Below are 24549 nucleotides of genomic sequence, written 5' to 3'. Positions count from 1 at the left end.
CAGAAACTCCACTAGAATGCTGTGTGTGTGTGTGTGTGTGTGTGTGTGTGTGTGTGTGTGTGTAGGATTAGTGATGGGAACAACGGAATGAAATAATGGGATCCGCGGCTTGTCCGAAAATAATCGCCTCATTCCGCTATAGTTTTAGAATCAATTGAATTATTCATTCACATTTTTGAATGAAACCATTCTGTGGGAGCAACTGAATGAAATTAGTCGACGCAGTCCAGTGAATACAGTCCTTAGTGGAAACATTCGATCGATGTGCCGTTGCTGAGTAATTTTTGTTGGCTGCACTCAGTTATCGCCTGTACTAACTGTTATTTCCTTTTTTATTGAGTGCAAATACGAAGCTTTCAGTTCAGTTTTTCGTCCTTGTTTATGAATAGGTGTTTATTTGGATTAGAATGCAGAAATGGTCAGTGGAGTGGGAATGCAAGAAATAGTATCACGGTATAAAAAGTTATCCTGAAGATAAATTCAGTGTGATTTACAGTGTCTACAAGGATAGTTCATATTAGGAAATTATGTTAATTAAATGAGTCAACGACCTTGCCGCAATGGTAACACCGCTTCCCGTCAGACCATGGAAGTTAAGCGCTGTCGGGGTGGGCTAGCACTTGGATGGGTGACCATCTGCCGGGCACTGTTGGCACAGGGGTGCACTCAGCCCTTGTGACGCAAACTGAGGAGCTACTTGACTGAGGATTAGCGGCTCCCTCTCGTAAACTGACATACGGCCGGGAGAGCGGTGTACTGACCACATGCCCCACCATATCCACATCCAGTGACGCATATGGCCTGAGGATGACACAATTTGAAACGAGACTCGTCCGACCAGGCAACACGTTAGCAGTCATCAACAGTCCAATGTCGGTATTGACGGGCCCAGGCGGGGCGCAAAGCTTCATGTCGTGCAGTCATCAAGAGTACACGGCTCCGGAAACCCATGTCGGTGATGTTTCGTTGAATGGTTCACACGCTGACGCTTGTTGATGGCCCCGCATTGAAATCTGCAGCAATTTGCGGAAGGGTTGCACTTCTATCACGTCGAACTATTCCCTTCAGTCGTCGTTGGTCCCGTTCTTGCTGGATCTTTTTCCGGCCGCAGCGATGTCGGAGATTTGATGTTTTATCGGATCCCTTGTATTCACAGTACACTCGTGAAATGGTCGTATGGGAAAATCCCCACTTCATCGCTACCTCGGAGATGATGTGTCCCGTCGCTCGTGGGCCGACTATAACGCCACGTTCAAAAGCACTTAAATATTGGTAACCTGCGATTGTAGAAGCAGTAACCGATCTAACAACTGTGCCGAAACGTTGTCGACAGCAACGCCGTTTTCTGCCTGCTTGCACATCTCTGCATTTCAATGCGGATGCCTATGCCAGATTCTTTGGCGCTTCAGTGTAAATCTGAGAAGATTTGTGGACAGAAGCTTTTCACTTGATGTGGTGAGTGTGTAAGCCATCGAAACGCGTCTTGCAAGAAAATCAGTGACTGACAGTGGAATCTCTTTTTATATCACAAACAGCAGTAGTTTCAGTAATGTTTCTACGACCGTTCGCATCTGTCGTGACTACAAATTAAAACCAGAGTGTGACTGTGAATATATGTACGTGTCAATTCCAACAATTAATAAGATGTAACTCAACTACGAACCTACGTAGTAGAATCTTATACTAATCAAGGGTTAAAGCGATGGATTCATTTCTTGTCCACTCTATACATCTAATTGATGTTAGGTATATTTTTTGTTCACAGGATAGAGTGACCGATTGATTGAGAGGGCTTATGGGATAACAAAAGGAGTAGCCGACCGAAGTGGTCGTGCGGTTCTAGGCGCTGCAGTCTGGAACCGCGAGACCGCTACGGTCGCAGGTTCGAATCCTGCCTCGGGCATGGCTGTGTGCGATGTCCTAAGGTTAGTTAGGTTTAAGTAGTTCCAAGTTCTAAGGGACTGATGACCTTAGAAGTTGAGTCCCATAGTGCTAAGAGCCATTTGAACCATTTGATAAAAAAAATAAAAAATAAATAAAGGTTCAAATGGCTCTGAGCACTATGGGACTTAACTGCAGAGGTCATCAGTCCCTGGAACTTAGAAGTACTGAAACCTAACTAATCTAAGGACACCACACATGTCCATGCCCGAGGCAGGATTCGAACCTGCGACCGTAGCGATCGTGCGGTTCCAGACTGAAGCGCCTAGAACCGCTCGGCCACACCGGCCGGCGCTTATGGGATCGAGCGGCGGGGACATCAGTCCCGTGATTCCGACGTTAGTCACAGAAGAATGAGGGTCTGCTAAAAGTGGATGTACCCAGTCAGGGGAGTCAGATTATAAAATAATGAAATTAAAACACACACAGCAAAAGGCATAAAAGGTGAAACCAGATCTAAAAACCGCAAAAAGGGGGGCGATCTTCCCATGGCGGAATGATGATGGGGTCCCAGATCGAGAAGACATGACAAGTCCAAACCACAATCATGCTGCCCCTGCTCGAGGAGTAAAGCAAATCCTTACTTTTGTGACGGCTCCCAAACCCTAGGTCCTCGGCGGTACTTTTGGGGCAGCCACCACAAATTGTATAAAGCGTGGGTAGTGACCAGGATGTAGCTATGTCTGTTGGCCAAAAAATAATTAATGACAAGAATTGGGCCAGCTAGAATGAAGAGATAACTTATCTTTATTTCTGACAAAACGTGCACCAGCAATACAAGTCCAAGTAATATCCGAGAGTAATCCGTGTACTGAGCCTAGTCGAATACAATTACAAATACCACACTGCAATGGCTCCGCTATAAACTCCACGAAAGGCTAACAATAGACAATCGACAATAGACTGTCCGTCTCGGGGCCAGCGCTCCTCCTTATATGCAAAAGGCAGAGGGCGCTGCGGACCCGAGCTCAGGCATGGCGCGACCTCTTCCGTCGGCGGTAACGACCTGAGACGCCGACGGCCGCGACAGGAACTGTGGTCAGCGATGTCACGGTCAGGGCGCGCGAGTTGGTTGGTTGGTTGGTTGGTTGGTTGGTGGGTCCGTGGATACAACATTTACATCTGGAAATAAAAACCAGCTTCACGGAAGAAACTGAGAACCAATTCAGCCACCCGTGAATCGTCCGCTAATTTAAGGAATCTGGAAGACAGCACGAAGGGCCAAAAGAAGGGGACATTCCACCAGTATGTGCGATATCGTCAGTCTGGCTCCACAACCACATTGTGGGGGTGGTTCATTAGGCAGGAGGAAACAGTAGGTGGGCCTAGTACGACCAATGCGCAGACGGCATGAAACGGTGGACTAGTTCCGAGAGGGGCGGAAGGAAGAGCGCCAAACTGCAGTAGAGTACTTGCGGTTAACAGGGTGGGCGAATAAGGGTACTGCACGGTACAGTACGTTCTGGGAACATCTCGTATTCTGGTTCAGTTGGCAGGGGCCACGAGTACATTCCCGCAAGCTCTGATTTGCCAACACACACACACACACACACACACACACACACACAGACACAGACACAGACACAGAGCGAGGGGGGGGGGGGGGCAGGCACATGTTTGTCGTGAGTAAACACCTCAAGCGACGCAGCAGGGAAAGACAAGGGAAGGCGTGACGCGTGAAGTCCAGGTGCGCCTGCTTATCCCCGGGCCTCGTTACACAGTCGTCTCGCGTGTACAAAGCGAACAGTCGAGTTGAGGCACACAACCTGACGCCGGGCTCGTTTCTGCGCTGCAGACGGCAAACCGAGGACCCATCGCCTACTAAACTTTCAAATCCTGGGATGACTGACAACAGGCGGTACTCCTTGTCAACAACAGAATGCGAAACCTGTGAAGCAACTGACAAGGGTGGTGGTTGTTGGGATGTTTAAGGGGGACTAAACAGCTAAGATCATCAGTCCCCCAACTGACAAGGGAAGCCGGCCGCTGTGGTAGAGCGGTTCTAGGCGCTTCAGTCCGGAACCACGCTGCTGTTACGGCTACAGGTTCGAATCCTGCCTCGGGAATGGATGTTTGTGATGTCCTTACGTTAACTGGGTTTAAGTAGTTCTAAGTCTAGGGGACTGATGACCTCAGATGTTAAGTCCCACAGTGCTTACAAGGGAACCTCCCCATCGCACCCCCCTCAGATTTAGTGATAAGTTGGCACAGTGGATAGGCCTTGAAAACTGAACACAGATCAATCGAGAAAACAGGAAGAACTTGTGTGGAACTATGAAAAACATAAGCAAAATATACAAACTGAGTAGTCCTTGCGCAAGATAGACAATGTCAAGGATAGTGTGAGCTCAGGAGTGCTGTGGTCCCGTGGTTAGCGTGAGCAGCTGCGGAACGAGAGGTCCTTGGTTCAAGTCTTCCCTCGAGTGAAAAGTTTAATTTTTATTTTCAGACAATTATTATCTGTCCATCCGTCCGTCCGATGCGATCACTTTTTGAGAGTGATTATCACATCCACAAGAAAACCTAAATCGGGCAAGGTAAAAGAATCTTTTTACCCATTCGCCAAGTGTACAAGTTAGGTGGGTCGACAACATATTCCTGTCATGTGACGCACATGTCGTCACCAGTGTCGTATAGAATATATCAGACGTGTTTTCCTGTGGAGGAATCGGTTGACCTATGACCTTGCGATCAAATGTTTTCAGTTCCCATTGGAGAGGCACGTCCTTTCGTCGACTAATCGCACGGTTTTGCGGTGCGGTCGCAAAACACAGACACTAAACTTATTACAGCGAACAGAGACGTCAATGAACGTCATAACTTTGCGAAAATAGAGTAAGTAAACTTTTCACTCGAGGGAAGACTTGAACCAAGGACCTCTCGTTCCGCAGCTGCTCACGCTAACCACGGGACCACAGCACTCCTGAGCTCACACTATCCTTGATGTTGCCTATCTTGCGCAAGGACTACTCAGTTTGTATATTTTGCTTATTTGTTTCATAGTTCCATACAACTTCTTCCTGTTTTCTCGATTGATCTCTGTTCAGTTTTTCAAGGCCTATCCACTGTGCCAACTTATAACTAAATCTGAGGGGGGTGCGATGGGGAGGGTCCCTTGTTAGAACCATTTGACAAGGGAAGCATACGGCCAAGGGGGCCCCGATTTTGCTCATCTCTCGCACTATTTTAGTAGGAACTTACCTGTAACAAATGCTTGTCTATTACACTGCGTCCAAACGTTTCAAGAAATCAATGTTCCATGTTGTCAGATCCTATTCAACAGCAGATGAGTATTACAGACGCAGACTAGAGCAGAATATAATTTCTTTTTTTAAATTTTTCACTGTCTGAAACCCTCCCTTGTAGACTGTTTGTAACATCCGTTCATACGAGGGTTGGACCTTTAATAGTGGCAACTATTTATTCACAACCGATGCAAAAAAGTTACATGTTTGCACGTGTTACTGTTTGTCAAAGTAGTCACCAGCGTTGTGTAGAAGCCGCTGCCAGCGATGTGGAAGGCGTAGTATACCGTTAGCAGAGCCAGTTCCGTTGATGGTGCGTGTGCCGCAGTCTCTGCTTTGAACAACGATTATGAAGTCGACACCTAAACGGGCTTCGGAACACGAGATCACATGAAAAAAGAGCTTAAGGTCGCACTTTAAGATCGACGTTACTAAACGAGGCATCGGATACAACCTGCAGTGAGCGCATTTTAGCATGCCGTGGTTCAGCTCAATTTCCAAAAAAGTGAACCGTGGCGAGGTTACGCTTTCAGATGAATGTGCCATATACACTCCTGGAAATTGAAATAAGAACACCGTTAATTCATTGTCCCAGGAAGGGGAAACTTTATTGACACATTCCTGGGGTCAGATACATCACATGATCACACTGACAGAACCACAGGCACATAGACACAGGCAACAGAGCATGCACAATGTCGGCACTAGTACAGTGTATATCCACCTTTCGCAGCAATGCAGGCTGCTATTCTCCCATGGAGACGATCGTAGAGATGCTGGATGTAGTCCTGTGGAACGGCTTGCCATGCCATTTCCACCTGGCGCCTCAGTTGGACCAGCGTTCGTGCTGGACGTGCAGACCGCGTGAGACGACGCTTCATCCAGTCCCAAACATGCTCAATGGGGGACAGATCCGGAGATCTTGCTGGCCAGGGTAGTTGACTTACACCTTCTAGAGCACGTTGGGTGGCACGGGATACATGCGGACGTGCATTGTCCTGTTGGAACAGCAAGTTCCCTTGCCGGTCTAGGAATGGTAGAACGATGGGTTCGATGACGGTTTGAATGTACCGTGCACTATTCAGTGTCCCCTCGACGATCACCAGTGGTGTACGGCCAGTGTAGGAGATCGCTCCCCACACCATGATGCCGGGTGTTGGCCCTGTGTGCCTCGGTCGTATGCAGTCCTGATTGTGGCGCTCACCTGCACGGCGCCAAACACGCATACGACCATCATTGGCACCAAGGCAGAAGCGACTCTCATCGCTGAAGACGACACGTCTCCATTCGTCCCTCCATTCACGCCTGTCGCGACACCACTGGAGGCGGGCTGCACGATGTTGGGGCGTGAGCGGAAGACGGCCTAACGGTGTGCGGGACCGTAGCCCAGCTTCATGGAGACGGTTGCGAATGCTCCTCGCCGATACCCCAGGAGCAACAGTGTACCTAATTTGCTGGGAAGTGGCGGTGTGGTCCCCTACGACACTGCGTAGGATCCTACGGTCTTGGCGTGCATCCGTGCGTCGCTGCGGTCCGGTCCGGTCCCAGGTCGACGGGCACGTGCACCTTCCGCCGACCACTGGCGACAACATCGATGTACTGTGGAGACCTCACGCCCCACGTGTTGAGCAATTCGGCGGTACGTCCACCCGGCCTCCCGCATGCCCACTATACGCCCTCGCTCAAAGTCCGTCAACTGCACATACGGTTCACGTCCACGCTGTCGCGGCATGCTACCAGTGTTAAAGACTGCGATGGAGCTCCGTATGCCACGGCAAACTGGCTGACACTGACGGCGGCGGTGCACAAATGCTGCGCAGCTAGCGCCATTCGACGGCCAACACTGCGGTTCCTGGTGTGTCCGCTGTGCCGTGCGTGTGATCATTGCTTGTACAGCCCTCTCGCAGTGTCCAGAGCAAGTATGGTGAGTCTGACACACCGGTGTCAATGTGTTCTTTTTTCCATTTCCAGGAGTGTATTACAGCTCATGTGCTACAACTGTTGGTTTGGTCCGAAGAGAATCCTCATGACACAGTCGAGTTAAAAAGGAGCCAGCTCGCGTAATGATATGGTCGGCGATGACATCACGTCTGCTTGGACTGCATTTTTTTTTTTAAGAAAAGCAAATTATTTTCACTTGTTACTAACGTGGTTAGCACTCCAGCTTGAGGAACGAGGCCTGACACAACACATGTGCTTGCAGCACGACTTAGCGCTTGCTCCCTACGCTCTTGCAGTGCGGTATTTCCTAAATGAATACTTTCCAGGACGGTGGATACGCCGTGGTTCATCAGCAATACCAGCTCCTTCGAAATGGCCATCAAGAAGTCCTGGCCTCAAGTCACGTGACAACTCGTTATCGGGAGTCATTAAGGCGCATGTATGTGCACGCAGTTATGTCACAAGCGCAGAACTGCGCAATGCTGTCGTTGATACATTTCCACTGTAACACCGCACATGCTGAAAGTGTGTCAAGAACAACATGGAGGCGTGTGGAAATGCGTTTGCAGGAAGATGAGGAATATATTAGAGACATGCTTTCGTAGGTAAGTACTTGTGCTAAAACAAACCAAATTAATTAAAATTCGTCACTGGGTGTTACGGGACTCCCGGGTTCCCGGGTTCGATTCCCGGCGGGGTCAGGGATTTTCTCTGCCTCGTGATGGCTGGGTGTTGTGTGCTGTCCTTAGGTTAGTTAGGTTTAAGTAGTTCTAAGTTCTAGGGGACTGATGACCGTAGCAGTTAAGTCCCATAGTGCTCAGAGCCATTTTTTTTTTGTTACGGGACTTCTCGCCCTCCCTCTATACAAAGATTACAAGGTGCGTCTGACGATGTGATTCGCAGTCCCGATATCGATTATGCAGTAAAGAAATTCTACGACACGGATGGAAGCAGAAGAAATGAATTAAAATTTGTGCCACGACGGGGACTCGAATACGGGTCTTCTTCCTTACTCTTTTTTTTCCATTTTGTTCGTTATTGTAAGTTGTATTTGGTCGTAGCGGACGTCAGATGACATCCGTTGATGTTCGTTGTTGGTCCGTTCACGCATTTTTTAAATTTTTTTTACTATACTACTGGCTATTAAAATTGCTACACCACGAAGATGAAGTGCTACAGACGCGAAATTTGACCGATAGGAAGAAGTTGCTGTGATATGCAAATGATTAGCTTTTCAGAGCATTCACAGAAGGTTGGCGCCGGTGGCGACACCTACAACGTGCTGACATGAGGAAAGTTTCCAACCGATTTCACATGTTGTGATGCCTCGGGTAAGGAAGAGAAATGCGTACCATCACGCGATTCCGCGTTATCGTATCGCGACATTGCTGCTCGCGTTGGTCGAGATCCAATGAATGTTAGCAGAATATAGAATCGGTGGGTTCAGGAGGGTAGCACGGAACGCCGTGCTGGATCACAACGGCCTCGTATCACTAGCAGTCGAGATGACAGGCATCTTATCCGCATGGCTGTAACGGATCGTGCAGCCACGTCTAGATCCCGGAGTCAACAGATGGGGACGACGTTTGCAAGACAACAACCATCTGCACGAACAGCTCGACGACGTTTGCAGCAACATGGACTATCAGCTCAGAGACCATGGCTGCGGTTACCCATGGCGCTGCATCACAGACGCTCCTGTCTGGTGTACTCAACGACGAACCTGGGTGCACGAATGGCTTAACGTCATTTTTTCAGATGAATCCAGGTTCTGTTTACAGCATCATGATGGTCGCATCCGTGTTTGGCGACATCGCGGTGAACGCACATTGGGAGCGTGTATTCGTTTTCGCCATACTGGCGTGTCACCCGGCGTGATGGTATGGGGTGCCATTGGTTACACGTCTCGGTTTCCTCTTGTTCGCACTGACGGCACTTTGAAAAGTACACATTACATTTCAGATGTGTTACGACCCGTGGCTCTACCCTTCATTGGATCCCTGCGAAACCCTACATTTCAGCAGGCTAATGCACGACCGCATGTTGCAGGTCCTGTACGGGCCTTTCTGGATACAGAGAATGTTCGACTGCTGCCCTGGCCAGCACATTCTCCAGATCCTTCACCAATTGAAAACGTTTAGTCAATGGTGGCCGAGCAACTGGCTCGTCACAATACGCCAGTCACTACTCTTGATGATCTGCGGTATCGTGTTGAAGCTGCATGGGCAGCTGTACCTGTACACGCCATCCAAGCTCTGTTTGACTCAATGCGCAGGCGTATCAAATGGTTCAAATGGCTCTGAGCACTATGGTACTCAACTGCTGTGGTCATAAGTCCCCTAGAACTTAGAACTACTTAAACGTAACTAACCTAAGGACAGCACAAAACACCCAGCCATCACGAGGCAGAGAAAATCCCTGACCCCGCCGGGAATCGAACCCTGGAACCCGGGCGTGGGAAGCGAGAACGCTACCGCACGACCACGAGATGCGGGCAAGTGCAGGCGTATCAAGGCCGTTATTACGGCCAGAGGTGGTTGTTCTGGGTACTGATTTCTCAGGCTCTATGCATCCAAATTGCGTGAAAATGTAATCACATGCCAGCTCTAGTATAATATATTTGTCCTATGAATTATCATCAGCATTTCTTCTTGGTGTAGCAATTTTAATGGTCGGTAGTGTATTACAGAGATCTGCCAGCGCTCTGACCGAACACGCTGAGCTACCGTTCCGGCTGCTTACTAGGCAGAAATGCTGACCATGACACCACCGCAGCGCTATGGTCAACATTGCTGCACGAACGAGTCAAGTCGAGTGCCCTCTTCAACACACACCTTTATTCATATCTTCAGCTTATTTTCGCTCTACATTGTATCAGCATTTCTGCATGAAGAACCGGGTTCGAGTCCCGGCCGTGGCACAAATTTTAATTCATTTCTTCTGCTTCCATCACTATCGTAGAGTAAAGACGAGGCTTAAATGTCTCAGGGAAAATTTAATTATAAGAATAAAGAAATTAAAAACCATCTTTGCAGCCAAATGCTAACTTGTTTACAGTGTAGCTGCACATCATGTCACGGCAGCTTTCCCACCACCCACTACGACGGGACTGGAGTAGTCACAGTAAAAAAGAAACTGTACAGGAATGTGTGCACTATTCCGCCTGTCCCATTTTCAGCAGGTTGGCAGAAGAACACAAACCGAACTCTCACTCGGAGCGGGCTTTGATCAAGGGAAACGTTACCTGTCGACATGCCCGGCGACCGCTGTAATGGTGCTCACAGGACAGTCGCTCTCACTCACCTGCAACAAACAAAGAGCCGGAGATCAGTCGTGTTGTCAATCCTAGTTCTCATCAAAACGTATTACACGATTATCTTATTAGATCGGTGCTTAAGTTCGTAGGGATTTTCCATAAGTTTAATAAACACAACAGATACACACAATAGAGACTTCAGTCATCAATACTACAGGGTGTACATTAAGTCCGCGAAAACTTTCAGCTACTTATTGCACAAGAACCAAACATTATAAGGATATCATACTTCACAAAGGCATATGGCTCCTTCGACGGACAGACTTGTTACGATCCTGAAGAACAGAGGACTTTAGGGAACTACACAAGAACTCATAAAAGAAATTCTGACAGACACAAAAGCAAGGGTGAGATTCGAAGGAGCACTGTCAGAAGAATTTGAGATCAAGACTGGTGTTAAACAGGGAGATGGATTGTCACCATTGTTGTTCAATATTTCACTGGACGAAGTGATCAGGCAGTGGAGAGCAATAAACGAGGAAATGAGAATACCAAAGACCCATGTGGGGGACAAAAAGGACAACAGGGCTCAAGTGGACTGCTTAGTCTTTGCAGATGACATAGCAATAGTAAGTCAGACGGAAGAAGACGCAAAGACACAACTCGAAAACTTACGTAAGAGGATCGCCTACATCAAGACAAACACATTAAACACCACTGCCGACTGGGAAACAATGGAAGGCACTGTGCAAATGGTGGACAAATTTAAATACCTGGGAGAATTTAAAACAGGAAGGAACAGGAGCAAGGAAGGAATAACAGAGAGGATAAAGAAGATGAGGTCAGCCTTCTGCATGACGAGAGACATATACAATAAAAAGAATATATCCACAGAGGCAAAGATAAGCCACTACAAGGCAACAGTGAGGAATGCAGTATTATATGCTGCTGAGATGATGACACTAGGAAGAAATGGGGCAGAGCAACTAGAGAAAAAAGAGAGAAAAATACTAAGAAAAATACTAGGTCCCAAAAGAGGCGGAGAGAGGTGTATGAGAAGACCTAGGGAAGAATTGTACCGGAACACGAGAACAATATCTGGGGAAATCAGACTCAAAAGGGCAACGTTTGCTGGACATGTAGTTAGGATGAGTATGGACAGAATGACGAAGAGATTGTGGGAAACAACAGGGAGAACAAGGGGAAAGACAGGAACCAAGTGGGTTGTTGAACTTCGGAAGGACTGGTTGGAATTGGGGATCAAGGTCGAAGGAAAGGAAAATTGGACCAACAAATATACACCGACAAATATGCCGGAGATCAATGACAGAAGAATACAAGAAAAGATTAGAATGTCACCAGTGGAGCCGCCACGAGAAACGGAAACTGAAGATCTCGGAAGAAGAGCGGGAGAGAAGAAGAGAAAGAATGAAGAGGTTCAGGGAGAAGAAGAGGAAAATGCAGTCCACGAAGGGGCTACCCGTGGTCCTACAGAGGCCGTAACGCAAGAAGAAGAAATCATACATATGTCATTTTGAAGATAAACCCTGAAAGTTTGTCTTTCGTGTTTACCGCCACGGCGTAGTTTGGTAATTTGCCGATAGTCAGCGCTAGTCGCAAACATGGCGGATTTGAGTGCGGAGGGAAGCTGTTTCATGAAATGGCGTCGCCGATCGCCAGATCTCACTCCGTGTGACTTTTTTCTGTGGGGACACATTAAAGATCTGGTGTATGTACCGCCTCTACCACGTGATGTAGCAGAGCTCCGGGAGATAATACGAGAAGCGACTGTCACAGTCGACGATGTCATGCTGGGACGGGTATAGCAAGAATTCTATTACCGTATAGACGTCTGCCGGATCGCTCATGGTTCGCATATCGAATGTTTGCAAAAACTATCTGAGTTTCTTTTCAAAATGCAATATGTATGACATCTGTACAATCTTTAGTTCTTGTGAAATAAATAATGGAAAGTGTTCTCGGACTTTATGTACACCCTGTATTGTCTGTAAGGTCATTAATATACAACGTGAACAGCAAGGGTCGCAACACGCTGTTCAATCTACGAAGTCACTCTGTCGAAGATTTCTTGTCTCCCCAATCCATGATATTGTATTGTATTGTATTATATTATATTATATTATATATGTTAACCGGGGTCTAGAAGCGACGGAGAGGCTCCGTCCCCGCCGCAGCCGCAGTCGTCCACAACCCCACGACGACTACCTCAGTCCACTTCACCCCACCGCCATTAACCCCAAACCAGGGTTAATGTGCGGTTCGGCCCCCGGTGGACCCCCCAGGGAACGTCTCACACTAGACGAGTGTAGCCCCTATGTTTGCGTGGTAGAGTAATGGTGGTGTACGCGTACGTGGAGAACTTGTTTGCGCAGCAATCGCCGATATAGTGTAGCTGAAGCGGAATAAGGGGAACCAGCCCGCATTCGCCGAAGCAGATGGAAAACCGCCTAAAAACCATCCAAACATTTAATGTGAAAACTTGTAAGTAAAAATGAATATTCAACAAATTAGTAATTTGTATTTCACCGAGTTTCATTTCGGTATATTCACTGCGGCATACGGCACGCGCGTCTAACAATCATACGACACTGCGGAGAGACTTTTTGAACACTCCGTATTTTCGGGTCACTGTTCAATTCGCGACCATGTCGCAGCTTGTGGAATAACAGATAAATTTCTAAAAAAATACGTAGGTGGACAATATTAACGGTTTTTACATAAAAACAAGTGCCAAACGAGGACATAGATGGAAAATATTGATGGTTTTTAAAACTCGATTTTACATCACGCTTACAATATTGTCACTGTTGAATGTGACTGATACCATGGTGTAATGGTGATGCTAGAAGACACAAAAAAATTTGTCATAGTTAAGGTGCCGACCATGGGGCCCTGTATTCAAACTTCGAATGACGGCTCCTTCACACCATCAGCGCGCACGAAAGAAATCATCATTAACTGCCCTATAGAGGAGGTGAACATATAGTCCCACTAGCGGCAGTAGGCGAAATCGATAAATCACTAGCAAATACGATTCTGATGACCGAATCAAAGACCGTTGTTTTTTAATCTCTGATAAAACAAAGATCCAAATCTTCCTTAAAGGGTAACCCTCGCCTCTGTTTATAAGGTTGACAGATCGTGGAATTTCAATATAGATTCTCTTCATACAACATTTTATGTCCCTAGGTGAAACAGTACTCTGCCACCGTACACTTCTCACGCTGAAACAAATGTGCGTTGCTCAACACATCGGTCCTGAATGGTACGAATTGTGACCAATACACGTTTTCCCACGATGCCACGGGTATTTCGTACACATCGGGCTTCCTCAAAAAAAATTGTTCAAAATGGTTCAAATGGCTCTGAGCACTATGGGACTTAACAGCTGTGGTCATCAGTCCCCTAGAACTTAGAACTACTTAAACCTAACTAACCTAAGGACAGCACACACATCCATGCCCGAGGCAGTATTCGAACCTGCGACCGTAGCGGTCACGCGGTTCCAGACTGAAGCGCCTAGAACCGCGAGACCACCGCGGCCGGCGGGCTTCCTCAATCCATGATAGATTACTTAGAAAAAGGCAGAACCATAACTGGACACTCTTATGCTTTACTGTTGCATCGTTTTAAACTTACGTTGACTGAAGAAAGACCGAGGTTGGCAGACACAAAAATGCTCTTTTCACCAGGATAATGCACCATCCCACACACACAGCGATAATAACAGTGAAACTGCATGAACTGGGCTTTGATTTGTTTCCTCGTCCACCCTGGTGACCAGACTTAGTACCAACTGACATGAAACTTTAGTTTGCCGAAAGAAATTTTCATGAATTGAGGATGTGACAGTAGCAGTCAACGAGTATTTTGCAGAGTTTGAGTGAACCTATTTTTCCGGTGGGATAAAAAAGCTGGAGGATCGCTGGACCAACTGTATAACCTTCAAAGGAGACTATATTGAGAAGTGTTCACGAAACAAACTTTTTTTCCTTCCTTTTTTTAGCACACTCATCAAATCACCCTCGTACAATCACTCGACAAAGGACACTGCTAACAAAACAGTAATGCATCCGATTTTTGATTATTGCTCTAGTGTATGGCACCCTTAGAAAATATGTGTAGTAGGAGACATTGAACGTATACAAAGAACGGTAACAAGGATGTTCAAAGGTTTGTTTGACCCGTGGGAGAGCTTCAGAAGAACTTCCTGGCAGATTAAAAGTGTGTGCCGGACCGAGACTCGAACTCTGGAACTTTGCCTTTCGCGGGCAAGTGCTCTACCATTTGAGCTACCGAAGCACGATTCACGCCCCGTCCTCACAGTTTTACTGCCGCCAGTACCTCGTCTCCTACTTTCCAAACTTCGCAAGAGCTCTCCTGCGAACCTTGCAGAACTAACACTCCTGGAAGAAAGGATACTGTGGAGACATGGCTTGGCCACAGCCTGGGGGATGTTTCCAAAATGAGATTTTCATTCTGCAGCGGAGTGTGCGCTGATATGAAACTTCCTGGGAGATTAAAAGTGTGTGCCGGACCGAGACTCGAACTCGGGACCTTTGCCTTTCGCGGGCAAGTTTGGAAAGTAGGAGACAAGGTCCTGGCGGAAGTAAAGCTGTGAGGACGCGGCGTGAGTGGCGCTTCGGTAGCTCAGATGGTAGAGAACTTGTCCGCGAAAGGCAAAGTTCCCGAGTTCGAGTCTCGGTCCGGCACACAGTTTTAATCTGCCAGGAAGTTTCATATCAGCGCACACTCCGCCGTAGAGTGAAAATCTCTTTCTGGAAGCTTCAGAGGAACTTCAAAAATCCTGAACTGGCGGACACTAAGACAGACGCCATTGTCGAACTATCGCGCGAAAGCCTACCTGAAAAGTTTCCCAGAACCGGCATAACTGAGGAAACAACCAATAAATATACTAAAAACTCGTCCCTATTTCTTCCGTGGGGATCGCGAATACAACATTAGACTGATTGCGACGCTTTTCCGCGCTGCATATGGGCAAGAAAAGGGTGGTACATTCGAAAGTACCTCTGCCGTGAGCTTCACGCTGTCGTCGTAGGTACGTACGCACGTTGACGGGTGCAGGCGAATGGTGATGGAAACTGGCGAATTGTCTGTGAATGTTCGCTCGCCTTTGTTTCCTACCATTCGCTGCGGTGTGAACGAGTCTTTCAAATTCGCGTGAATGGGAGGCGTGCCTGCCAATACTGAAAGGCGCGACCGGTTACCATCGACAGCGCAGTGGCAGCTGCCGCGTCGGGCGTCACAGCACAGGGAAGACTGTCTGTCATTCCGATGCCACTCACTGTACAAAAGCGTACAAGGGTCCCGACTCTACGCTCTGCCGTCATTAGATCTGCTACCCACATGTTTGTCTCCAAAACTCTGTCAATAAAATGCGACAATCGTCATAGTGCTCGTGAGCACACTTTTCACCACGATGATGATCATGATCATGAAGTTGATGCTGGATTTGGGGTGCTCAACAGCACAGTCATCAGCCGCTTCCTCGGTGTTCAAAATGGTTCAAATGGCTCTGAGCACTATGGGACTTAACATCTATGGTCATCAGTCCCCTAGAACTTAGAACTACCTAACTAACCTAAGGACATCACACAACACCCAGTCCTCACGAGGCAGAGAAAAATCCATGACCCTGCCGAGAATCGAACCCGGGAACCCGGGCGTGGGAAGCTAGAACGCTACCGCACGACCACGAGCTGCGGACTCCTCGGTGTTGGTAAACTACTATTATTGTAGATGCCGACACCAATGTTTATAAAATCTCTCGACAGTAACTTACATCTGAAGCGACACATACGACGACATACAAGCAATTACTTTATTCAGCATGTATTGCACTGCATAAAGGCATTTCTCCTGAGTGACAGTCACGTGGAACATTTTTAACATATACGAGGGCTATCCACAAAGTACATTACGTTTTCGTTTGTGTCCGTTAGGGGCGGGGCTAGCGCGGCCATCTTGGTGTCATGGCATTCCGCCGCTCAGTCGGCATCCTGCCGTGCTAATGAGAGATTCGTGTTGTACTCAGTTGAGTTATTGTGACAGTTTGAAATGTCAGCGTCAATTGAAAAATTGCCGCGAAGAGGGAAGTGCGTGCTGTAATAAGGTTTCTGACAGCAAAAAACTGTACACCGATAGAAATCTATCGGCAGCTTTGTGAAGTGTATGGGGACAACAATCACTGAAGGTGGAGTGCGTCAGTGGGTCATAAAATTTGAAAATGGCCGAACTAACGTTCACGACGAAGAGCGAAGTGGAAGACCCAGCATAGTGACTGCCGAACTTGACGAAAAAGTCGATGCCGCGGTCCGTGAAAACCGTAATTTCACAATAACGGAACTCTCTATGAGTTTTCCACAAATTTCACGAAGCTTGTTGCACGAAATCATTACCGAAAAGCTTGGTTACCACAAGTTTTGTGCAAGATAGATGCCAAAAATCTTGACAGAGACTCACAGAAATCAGCGAATGGCTGCAGCGTTAACGTTTTTGGACGCTTACGAGAAAGATAGCGACTCATTACTCGATCGCATCGTTACTGGTGACGAAACGTGCGTTAGGCGTGTGAACTGCGAGACAAAATTGCAGTCAATGCAGTGGGGGCACACAAATTCCCCCCCAAAACCCAAGAAATGCATGCAGACAATGTCGGCAAGGAAGGTGATGGCGACTGTCTTTTGGGACAGAAAAGGTGTGATTTTTGCGGATTTCCTGGAAAGAGGCATTACAATATACTCTCAAAGGTATTGCCAAACTCTGCACAACCTCAGAAGAGCAATACAAAACAAGCGCAGGGGAAAGTTGGGCTCAAAGATCTTGCTGATTCACGACAACGCCCGGGCCCACACGGCAAATGCCACTCGTGAAGTTCTCGAATCTTTTAAGTGGTAGTTGTTTCCTCATCCGCCGTACAGTCCCGACCTGGCACCGAGCGACTTCCACTTATTGCCAGCAATGAAGAAGTGGTTGGCTATGCAGCGTTTTGATGACGACGCACAGCTTCAAGAAGAGGTAACCACGTGGTTGAAGGTGCAGGCGGCCGAATTTTACGACGGAGGAATTTCCAAGCCCGTCCATCGCTACGATAAGTGCCTTAATTTAAATGGCAACCTATGTAGAAAACTAGTATTTAAGTGTGGCTTTCATCTGTATATAATTAAAAAAAATTTCAATACTTTATTTATTTTCAATTCCAAAACGTAATGTACTTTGTGGATAGCCCTCGTAGTAATAAAACTTCGTAAGCACATAGTTTATTTTAAAATAAAGAAAATAACAGGCCGGCCGCTGTGACAGAGCGCATCTAGGCGCTTCAGTCCGTAACCGCGCTGCTGCTGCTACGGTCGCAGGTTCGAATCCTACCTCGAGCATGGATGTGTGTGATGTCCTTACGTTAGTTAGGTTTAAGTAGCTGTAAGTCTAGAGGACTGATGACCACAGATCTCAAGTCCCATAGTGCTTAGAGCCTTTTGAACCATTTGTCCATACCACTTCACTTCAATGGTTTTCTTTCTATCCTATCGATCACTTCACCATTACTTTCTTTTCTCTCTTCTTCATATTATGACGCACCTTCGTAAATAATTAATTTTCATAGCTATTAGTCTACTTTGGAGGTCAGCATTAAAAATTTATATTTCTGATCCGCAGCGTTATCCTCCACTCTTATTATTGTTTTTAGAAACGTTCTTTTCCATTTAATCTCGCCCCAAAAAAAAATTATCGCTTTTATAGGTCAAGACCTGGTACCAATGAAAAATGTAACAAACGACGAGAAAGCAGAAAGAGGGAATCAATTTGTACAGAAACCAGATGGCAGTTATAAGAGTAGAGGTGCATGTGAAGGCAGTTGTGGTTGGGAAGGGAGTGAGACAGGGTAGTAGTCTGTCCCCGATGTTATTCCATCTGTATATTACGCAAGCAGTAAATGAAACAAAAGAAAAGTTCGGAGTAGGTATTAAAATCCATGGAGAAGAAACAAAAACGTTGAGGTTCGCCGATGACATTGTAATTCTGTCAGAGACAGCAAAGGACTTGGAAGAGCAGTTGAACGGAATGGACAGTGTCTTGAAAGGAGGATATAAGATGAACATCAACAAAAGCAAAACGAGGATAATGGAATGTAGTCGAATTAAATCGGGTGATGCTGAGGGAATTAGATTAGGAAATGAGACACTTAAAGTGGTAAAGGAGTTTTGCTATTTGGGGAGCAAAATAACTGATGATGGTCGAAGTAGAGAGGATATAAAATGTAGGCTGGCAATGGCAATGAAAGTGTTTCTGAGGAAGAGAAATTTGTTAACATCGAGTATAGATTTAAGTGTCAGGAAGTCGTTTCTGAAAGTATTTGTATGGACTGTAGCCATGTATGTAAGTGAAACATGGACGATAAATAGTTTGGACAAGAAGCGAATATAAGCTTTCGAAACGTGGTGTTACAGAAGAATGCTGCAGATTAAATGGTTAGATCACATTACTAATGAGGAGGTATTGAACGGAATTGGGGAGAAGAGGAGTTTGTGGCACAACTTGACAAGAAGAAGGGACCGGTTGGTAGAACATGTTCTGAGGCACGAAGGGACCGCAAATTTAGCATTGGAGGGCAGCACGGAGGGTAAAAATCGTAGATGGAGACCAAGAGATGAATACACTAAGCAGATTCACAAGCATGTAGGTTGCAGTCAGTACTGGGAGATGAAGAAGCTTGCACAGGATAGAGTAGCATGGAGAGCTGCATCAAACCAGTCTCAGGACTGAAGACAACAACAACACCTCCATCACAAACGAAGACGATATTATCGAAAATAATTATCGATCTATAGGGGAAAGGTCACGAGATAGACCAAGAAAAAGGTCGCGGGACCAAATAGCAACTAACCACCGTCTATGTAGGTAGTCAACTAGAGACGTAACAGGCAAAGTCCTAACACGTGAAGAAAGAGTAAGAATAAGAGGAAGAGGTGACCGACTTGGACGAGAAACGCTGACCAGTCCCGGTTCCAGTAACGCTGCTAACCAGTTCTGCTATCACCCAGACGATGGGGAAACGCGTACGGTACCGTAGATAGCCAGCTAGTTTGCCTTCCTATTGTGGGTCGCAGGCCCTGTGCTCAGCCAGACTCGACAACGCGAGCTCCAAAGCCGTGGGTGGGCGTTGTAATCACTACACGGAGTGAGTCAGCTGCCCCTACCGATGTCATTTTATGCAACACGCAGTGTAATACCGGGCCTTCCGAAACCACGCGCGAGAGTCTCATATTCTCGCGCTCGCTACGAGCAAGCTACTAGTCCTACAGGAAAAATAAACAGGACTTTTTGCAGGAAATTTAATGGAGTTTAATTCATTACTGGAACACATTTTCCCTGGAGACCACGGTTTTCAAGTTATTCAGGAAAAACGTACTAAAGTGACCAAATGCTTTCCCACTGCCACAGTCAGCCCTCACCGGTCAGGATTTCTATTATGTTGTTGTGGGACTCCTTCCTAAGACTGTCCAAAAATTTGGAACTGCGCGAATTATTTCCCACAATCTGTCTTTTTCGTCTTCACTGGCTTAGTCAACTAGTTACACAAACTGTAAAAATGAGGTCTGTGTAAATTTTACCCGAATTCTGTGAATTTTAACAGCATACAGTCAATAATTACGTTGATGTATTTTTTAGGCCATCTGACTACGAAAGTACTTTTGATATATGGTTTAAGTCTGCATCGAATTGTCAAAGCAATTAGTTTTACAGTAACACGTTTGTTTGTGTGGTCATATTCCGCAGCAAGCATACAAATACTTGTTTTGCAAATCAAACTGCCTTTTCCTGCTGCTATTTATTTTATTTAATCCATACGCGTTTCGCCTTCTACTGTTTATGATTATCAAACAGTTCACTTCGCGATTTTTGTAAAAATGTAATTACTTACTATTTGCTGATTTGCGTTTCCTCACATCTGGCCTGGAGGTCGCACTATCACTTTTATCACTGTTCTATATTCACCTCTTCGTGTTTTCGCCATCCACACACTGTTCAGCATGTTTGTCACTCTCTTTGTGGTGGACTGTCGTTCTTCTGTCACTCGATACAACTATTTCGTCGTGCACTTCTTTTCACAGCGTAAATATTGCGACTCCATTACGTGTTTCATCGTCTTTGGTACGTTTACCTATCTGTCGCCAACCTAACGAGGTATCTGTTCGTTACTAACTGCCGGCCGGTGTGGCCGTGCGGTTAACGGCGCTTCAGTCTGGAACCGCGTGACCGCTACGGTCGCAGGTTCGAATCCTGCCTCGGGCATGGATGTGTTAGGTTAGTTAGGTTTAACTAGTTCTAAGTTCTAGGGGAATGATGACCTCAGATGTTGAGTCCCATAGGGCTCAGAGCCATTTTTGAAGGTTACTAACTTCTGTTTATACTGTCTATGTGCGTATGAGAGAGAGGGGGAGAGGGGAGAGAGCCTATTTTGGGGGGGGGGGGGGCGGGGGGTGGCGGTGGCGGTTGTACTAGTTGTTAGCGAGTGGCTGAACTTTGGTGACAGCTGTTTCAATATTCTGGGTAGCGGTCATGGATGAGTGAGTGTAAAGATGTTGGGAAGTTCCAACACGATACCACAGTTCATCAAGTTCAGTGACTGGCGTATTGTGACGCGCCAGTTGCTCGGTCACCATTGACCAGACGTTTTCAGTTGGTGAGAGATCTGAAGAATGTGCTGACCAGGGCAGCAGTCTAACATTTTCTGTATCCAGAAAGGCCCGTACAGGACCTGCAATATGAGGTCGTGCATTATCCTGCTGAAATGTAGGGTTTCGCAGGGATCGAATGAAGGGTGGAGCCACGGGTTGTAACACATCTGAAATGTAACGTCCACTGTTCAAAGTGCCGTCAGGGCGAACAAGAGGTAACGGAGACGTGCAAGCAATGGCACCCCATACCACTACGCCGGCTGATACGCCAGTATGGCGATGACGAATACACGCTTGCAACGTGCGTTCACCGCGATGTCGCCAAACACGGTTGCGGCAATCATGACCATCATGATGCTGTAAACAGAACCTGGATTCATCCGATAAAATGACGTTTTGCCATTCGTGCACCCAGGTTCGTCGTTGAGTACACCATTGCAGGCGCTCCTGTCTGTGATGCAGCGTCAAGGGTAACCGCAGCCACGGTCTCCGAGCTTATAGTCCTTGCTGCTGCAAACGTCGTCGAACTGTTCGTGCAGATGGTTGTCGTCTTGCAAACGTTCCCATCTGTTGACTCAGGCATCGAGACGTGGCTGCACGATCCGTTACAGCCATGCGGATAAGATGCCCATCATCTCGACTGCTGGTGATATGAGGCCGTTGGGATCCAGCACGGCGTTCCGTATTACCCTCCTGAACCCACCGATTCGATATTGTACTAACAGCCATTGGATCTCGACTAACGCGAGCGGCAATGTCGCGATACGATAAACCGCAATCGCGATAGGCTATAATCCGACCTTTACCAAAGTCGGAAACGTGATGGTTCGCATTTCTCCTCCTTACACGAGGCGTCACAACAACGTTTCAACAGGCAACGCGGGTGAAGTGCTGTTTGTGTACGAGAAATCGGTCGGAAACTTTCGTCATGTCAGCACGTTGTAGGTGCCGCCACCGGCGCCAACCTTGTGTGAATGCTGTGAAAAGCTAATCATTTGCATATCACAGCATCTTCTTCCTGTCTGTTAAATTACGCGGCTGTAGCACGTCATCTTCGTGGTATAGCAATTTTAATGGCCAGTAGTGTAATAATCGATACTGACAGTTGTTACCGATGTGTTTGAACTGTGGTTGGTTGTATGGTCGTGAAAACAAAAGCCTAAATAAATGAATAAATAGCGCACCTGATACGTAAAGTTAGAATTACCGAATGGATCGTTTTCACTGCATTTCCCTCATAGACTGGTATCACTCAATAGAATGAATGAATAAATGCGTAAATAGTCCAACCGATATGTAAAGTTAGAATGGAATGAGTCGATTCTAAAAAAAAAAGGCGACAGACAGGATTGTTTTGTTTCAGCTGTTTCCATCACTACTGGTTAGCTCCCTGCGTTCTCGCATTCCCCTCTGAATATTCCTCCCCTTCTGCTGGAGGGGCATTCGCTGGAAGCTGAGCACTTGCGCTGCTCTGGAAGCAATGCGAGGGAAGGGAAATAAAGCCCTAACGAGGCCCTGCGTACCAGCTGCCGAGCCAGACTTCATCACGGCAGCGCAGTCCTAATTGCAGCCGCGGATGAAGGCAGGTAGACTGCAGGCGAAAGGAGAGAGAGAGACCTGGAAAATATCCAACCGCAGCGAGCCGAAAAATCTGGAGGGCCGCACGCGCCCCGCCCGAAAGGCTCCAGCTGCGCGTCATAATCCTCCGAATATGGCGCCGGCGCCATCTTGTTTTAAAGCAGACGTGTAGACCGGCAACTCTGTCACATGAAGGCTAGGAGTTGTTTCAGAATAATGCACCCGATAGCGTGCTCAGTTCAGTTCAACTAGTGTTCAAGTAATTACCGATTGTGAAGGTTATTTCAGTATCATATTTTCTTCTTCATCTACATCTACATTTATACTCCGCAAGCCACCCAATGGTGTGTGGCGGAGGGCACTTTTACGTGCCACTGTTATAACCTCCCTTTCCTGTTCCAGTCGCGTATGGTTCGGAGGAAGAACGACTGCCGGAAAGCCTCCGTGCGCGTACGAATCTCTCTACTTTTACGTTCGTGATCTCCTCGGGAGGTATAAGTAGGGGGAAGCAATATATTCGATACCTCATCCAGAAACGCACCCTCTCAAAACCTGGACAGCAAGCTACACCGCGATGCAAAGCGCTGCAGTCATGGACTGTGCGGCTGGTCCCGGCGGAGGTTCGAATCCTCTCTCGGGCATGGATGTGTGTGCTTGTCTTTAGGATAATTTAAGTTAAGTAGTGTGTAAGCCTAGGGATTGATGACCTTAGCAGTTAAGTTCCATAAGATTTCACACACACATTTGAACATTTGATGCAGATCGCCTCTCTTGCAGAGTCTGCCACTTGAGTTTGCTAAACATCTCCGTAACGCTATCACGCTTACCAAATAACCCTGTGACGAAACGCGCCGCTCTTCTTTGGATCTTCTCTATCTCCTCCGTCAACCCGTCCTGGTACGGATCCCACACTGATGAGCAATACTCTAGTATAGGTCGAACGAGTGTCTTGTAAGCCACCTCTTTGTTGATGGACTATATTTTCGAAGGACTCCCCCAATGAATCTCAACCTGGTACCCGCGTTACCAACAATTAATTTTATACGATCATTCCACTTCAAATCGTTCCGCACACATACTCCCAGATATTTTACAGAAGTAACTGCTACCAGTGTTTGTTCCGCTATCATATATAATCATACAATAAAGGATCCTTCTTTCTATGTATTCGCAGTACATTACATTTGTCTATGTTAAGGGTCAGTTGCAACTCCCTGCACCAAGTGCCTATCCGCTGCAGATCTTCCTGCATTTCGCCGCAATTTTCTAATGCTGCAACTTCTCTGCATACTACAACATCATCCGCGAAAAGCCGCATGGAACTTCCGACACTATCTACTAGGTGATTATATATATTGTGAAAAGCAATGGTAACATAACACTCCCCTGTGGCAAGCTAGAGGTTACTTTGACGTCTGTAGACGTCTCTCCATTGAGAACAACATGCTGTGTTCTGTTTCATCCTAGCCGTATCCCGTATCTTCCAAGAGTCCGCATGTTATTCTAAATCTGGCCAAGTACGAGGGCGCTACGATAAGTCTGATACGTTTCCGTGAAACAATGGAACATTTCTGTTGCGACCGTGTTTGGCAAGCTTGATTATTCCATACAGAATTTCAACGATGTACAGCGTACAGTTCATCGTTGACAGCCATCTAAATTGGTCAGTGTATCGTCCGCGATTAAAAATGGAGAATACAGAGTTTCGTCCTGTTATTAAACATTTTCATTTGAACTACTGGACTGCCGCACTATTCAAACAGAGTTGGATGAAGTTCTCGCGGACCCTGTACCATCACACCTTGGATTAATGAATTTAAATGCGGTCGGAGAGGTACCGAAGATGAATCACGCTCCAGCGGTCTAA

The 24549-nt window shown here is 46.8% G+C and overlaps 1 protein-coding gene across 2 annotated transcripts in view; it reads right to left on the bottom strand.

Annotated features, from left to right (window-relative positions):
* The window catches only part of LOC126109601 (myc box-dependent-interacting protein 1), a 473035-nt gene that overhangs the window by 108730 nt on the left and 339756 nt on the right, over positions 1-24549 (bottom strand). The gene's annotated exons all lie outside the window — the stretch shown is intronic.

Source organism: Schistocerca cancellata, chromosome 12 (assembly GCF_023864275.1).
Source record: "Schistocerca cancellata isolate TAMUIC-IGC-003103 chromosome 12, iqSchCanc2.1, whole genome shotgun sequence".
In the NCBI taxonomy this organism is placed as follows: Eukaryota; Metazoa; Arthropoda; class Insecta; order Orthoptera; family Acrididae; genus Schistocerca; species Schistocerca cancellata.
Note: the sequence above shows the minus strand (reverse complement) of the source record. Positions and strands in the feature narration are given on the sequence as shown.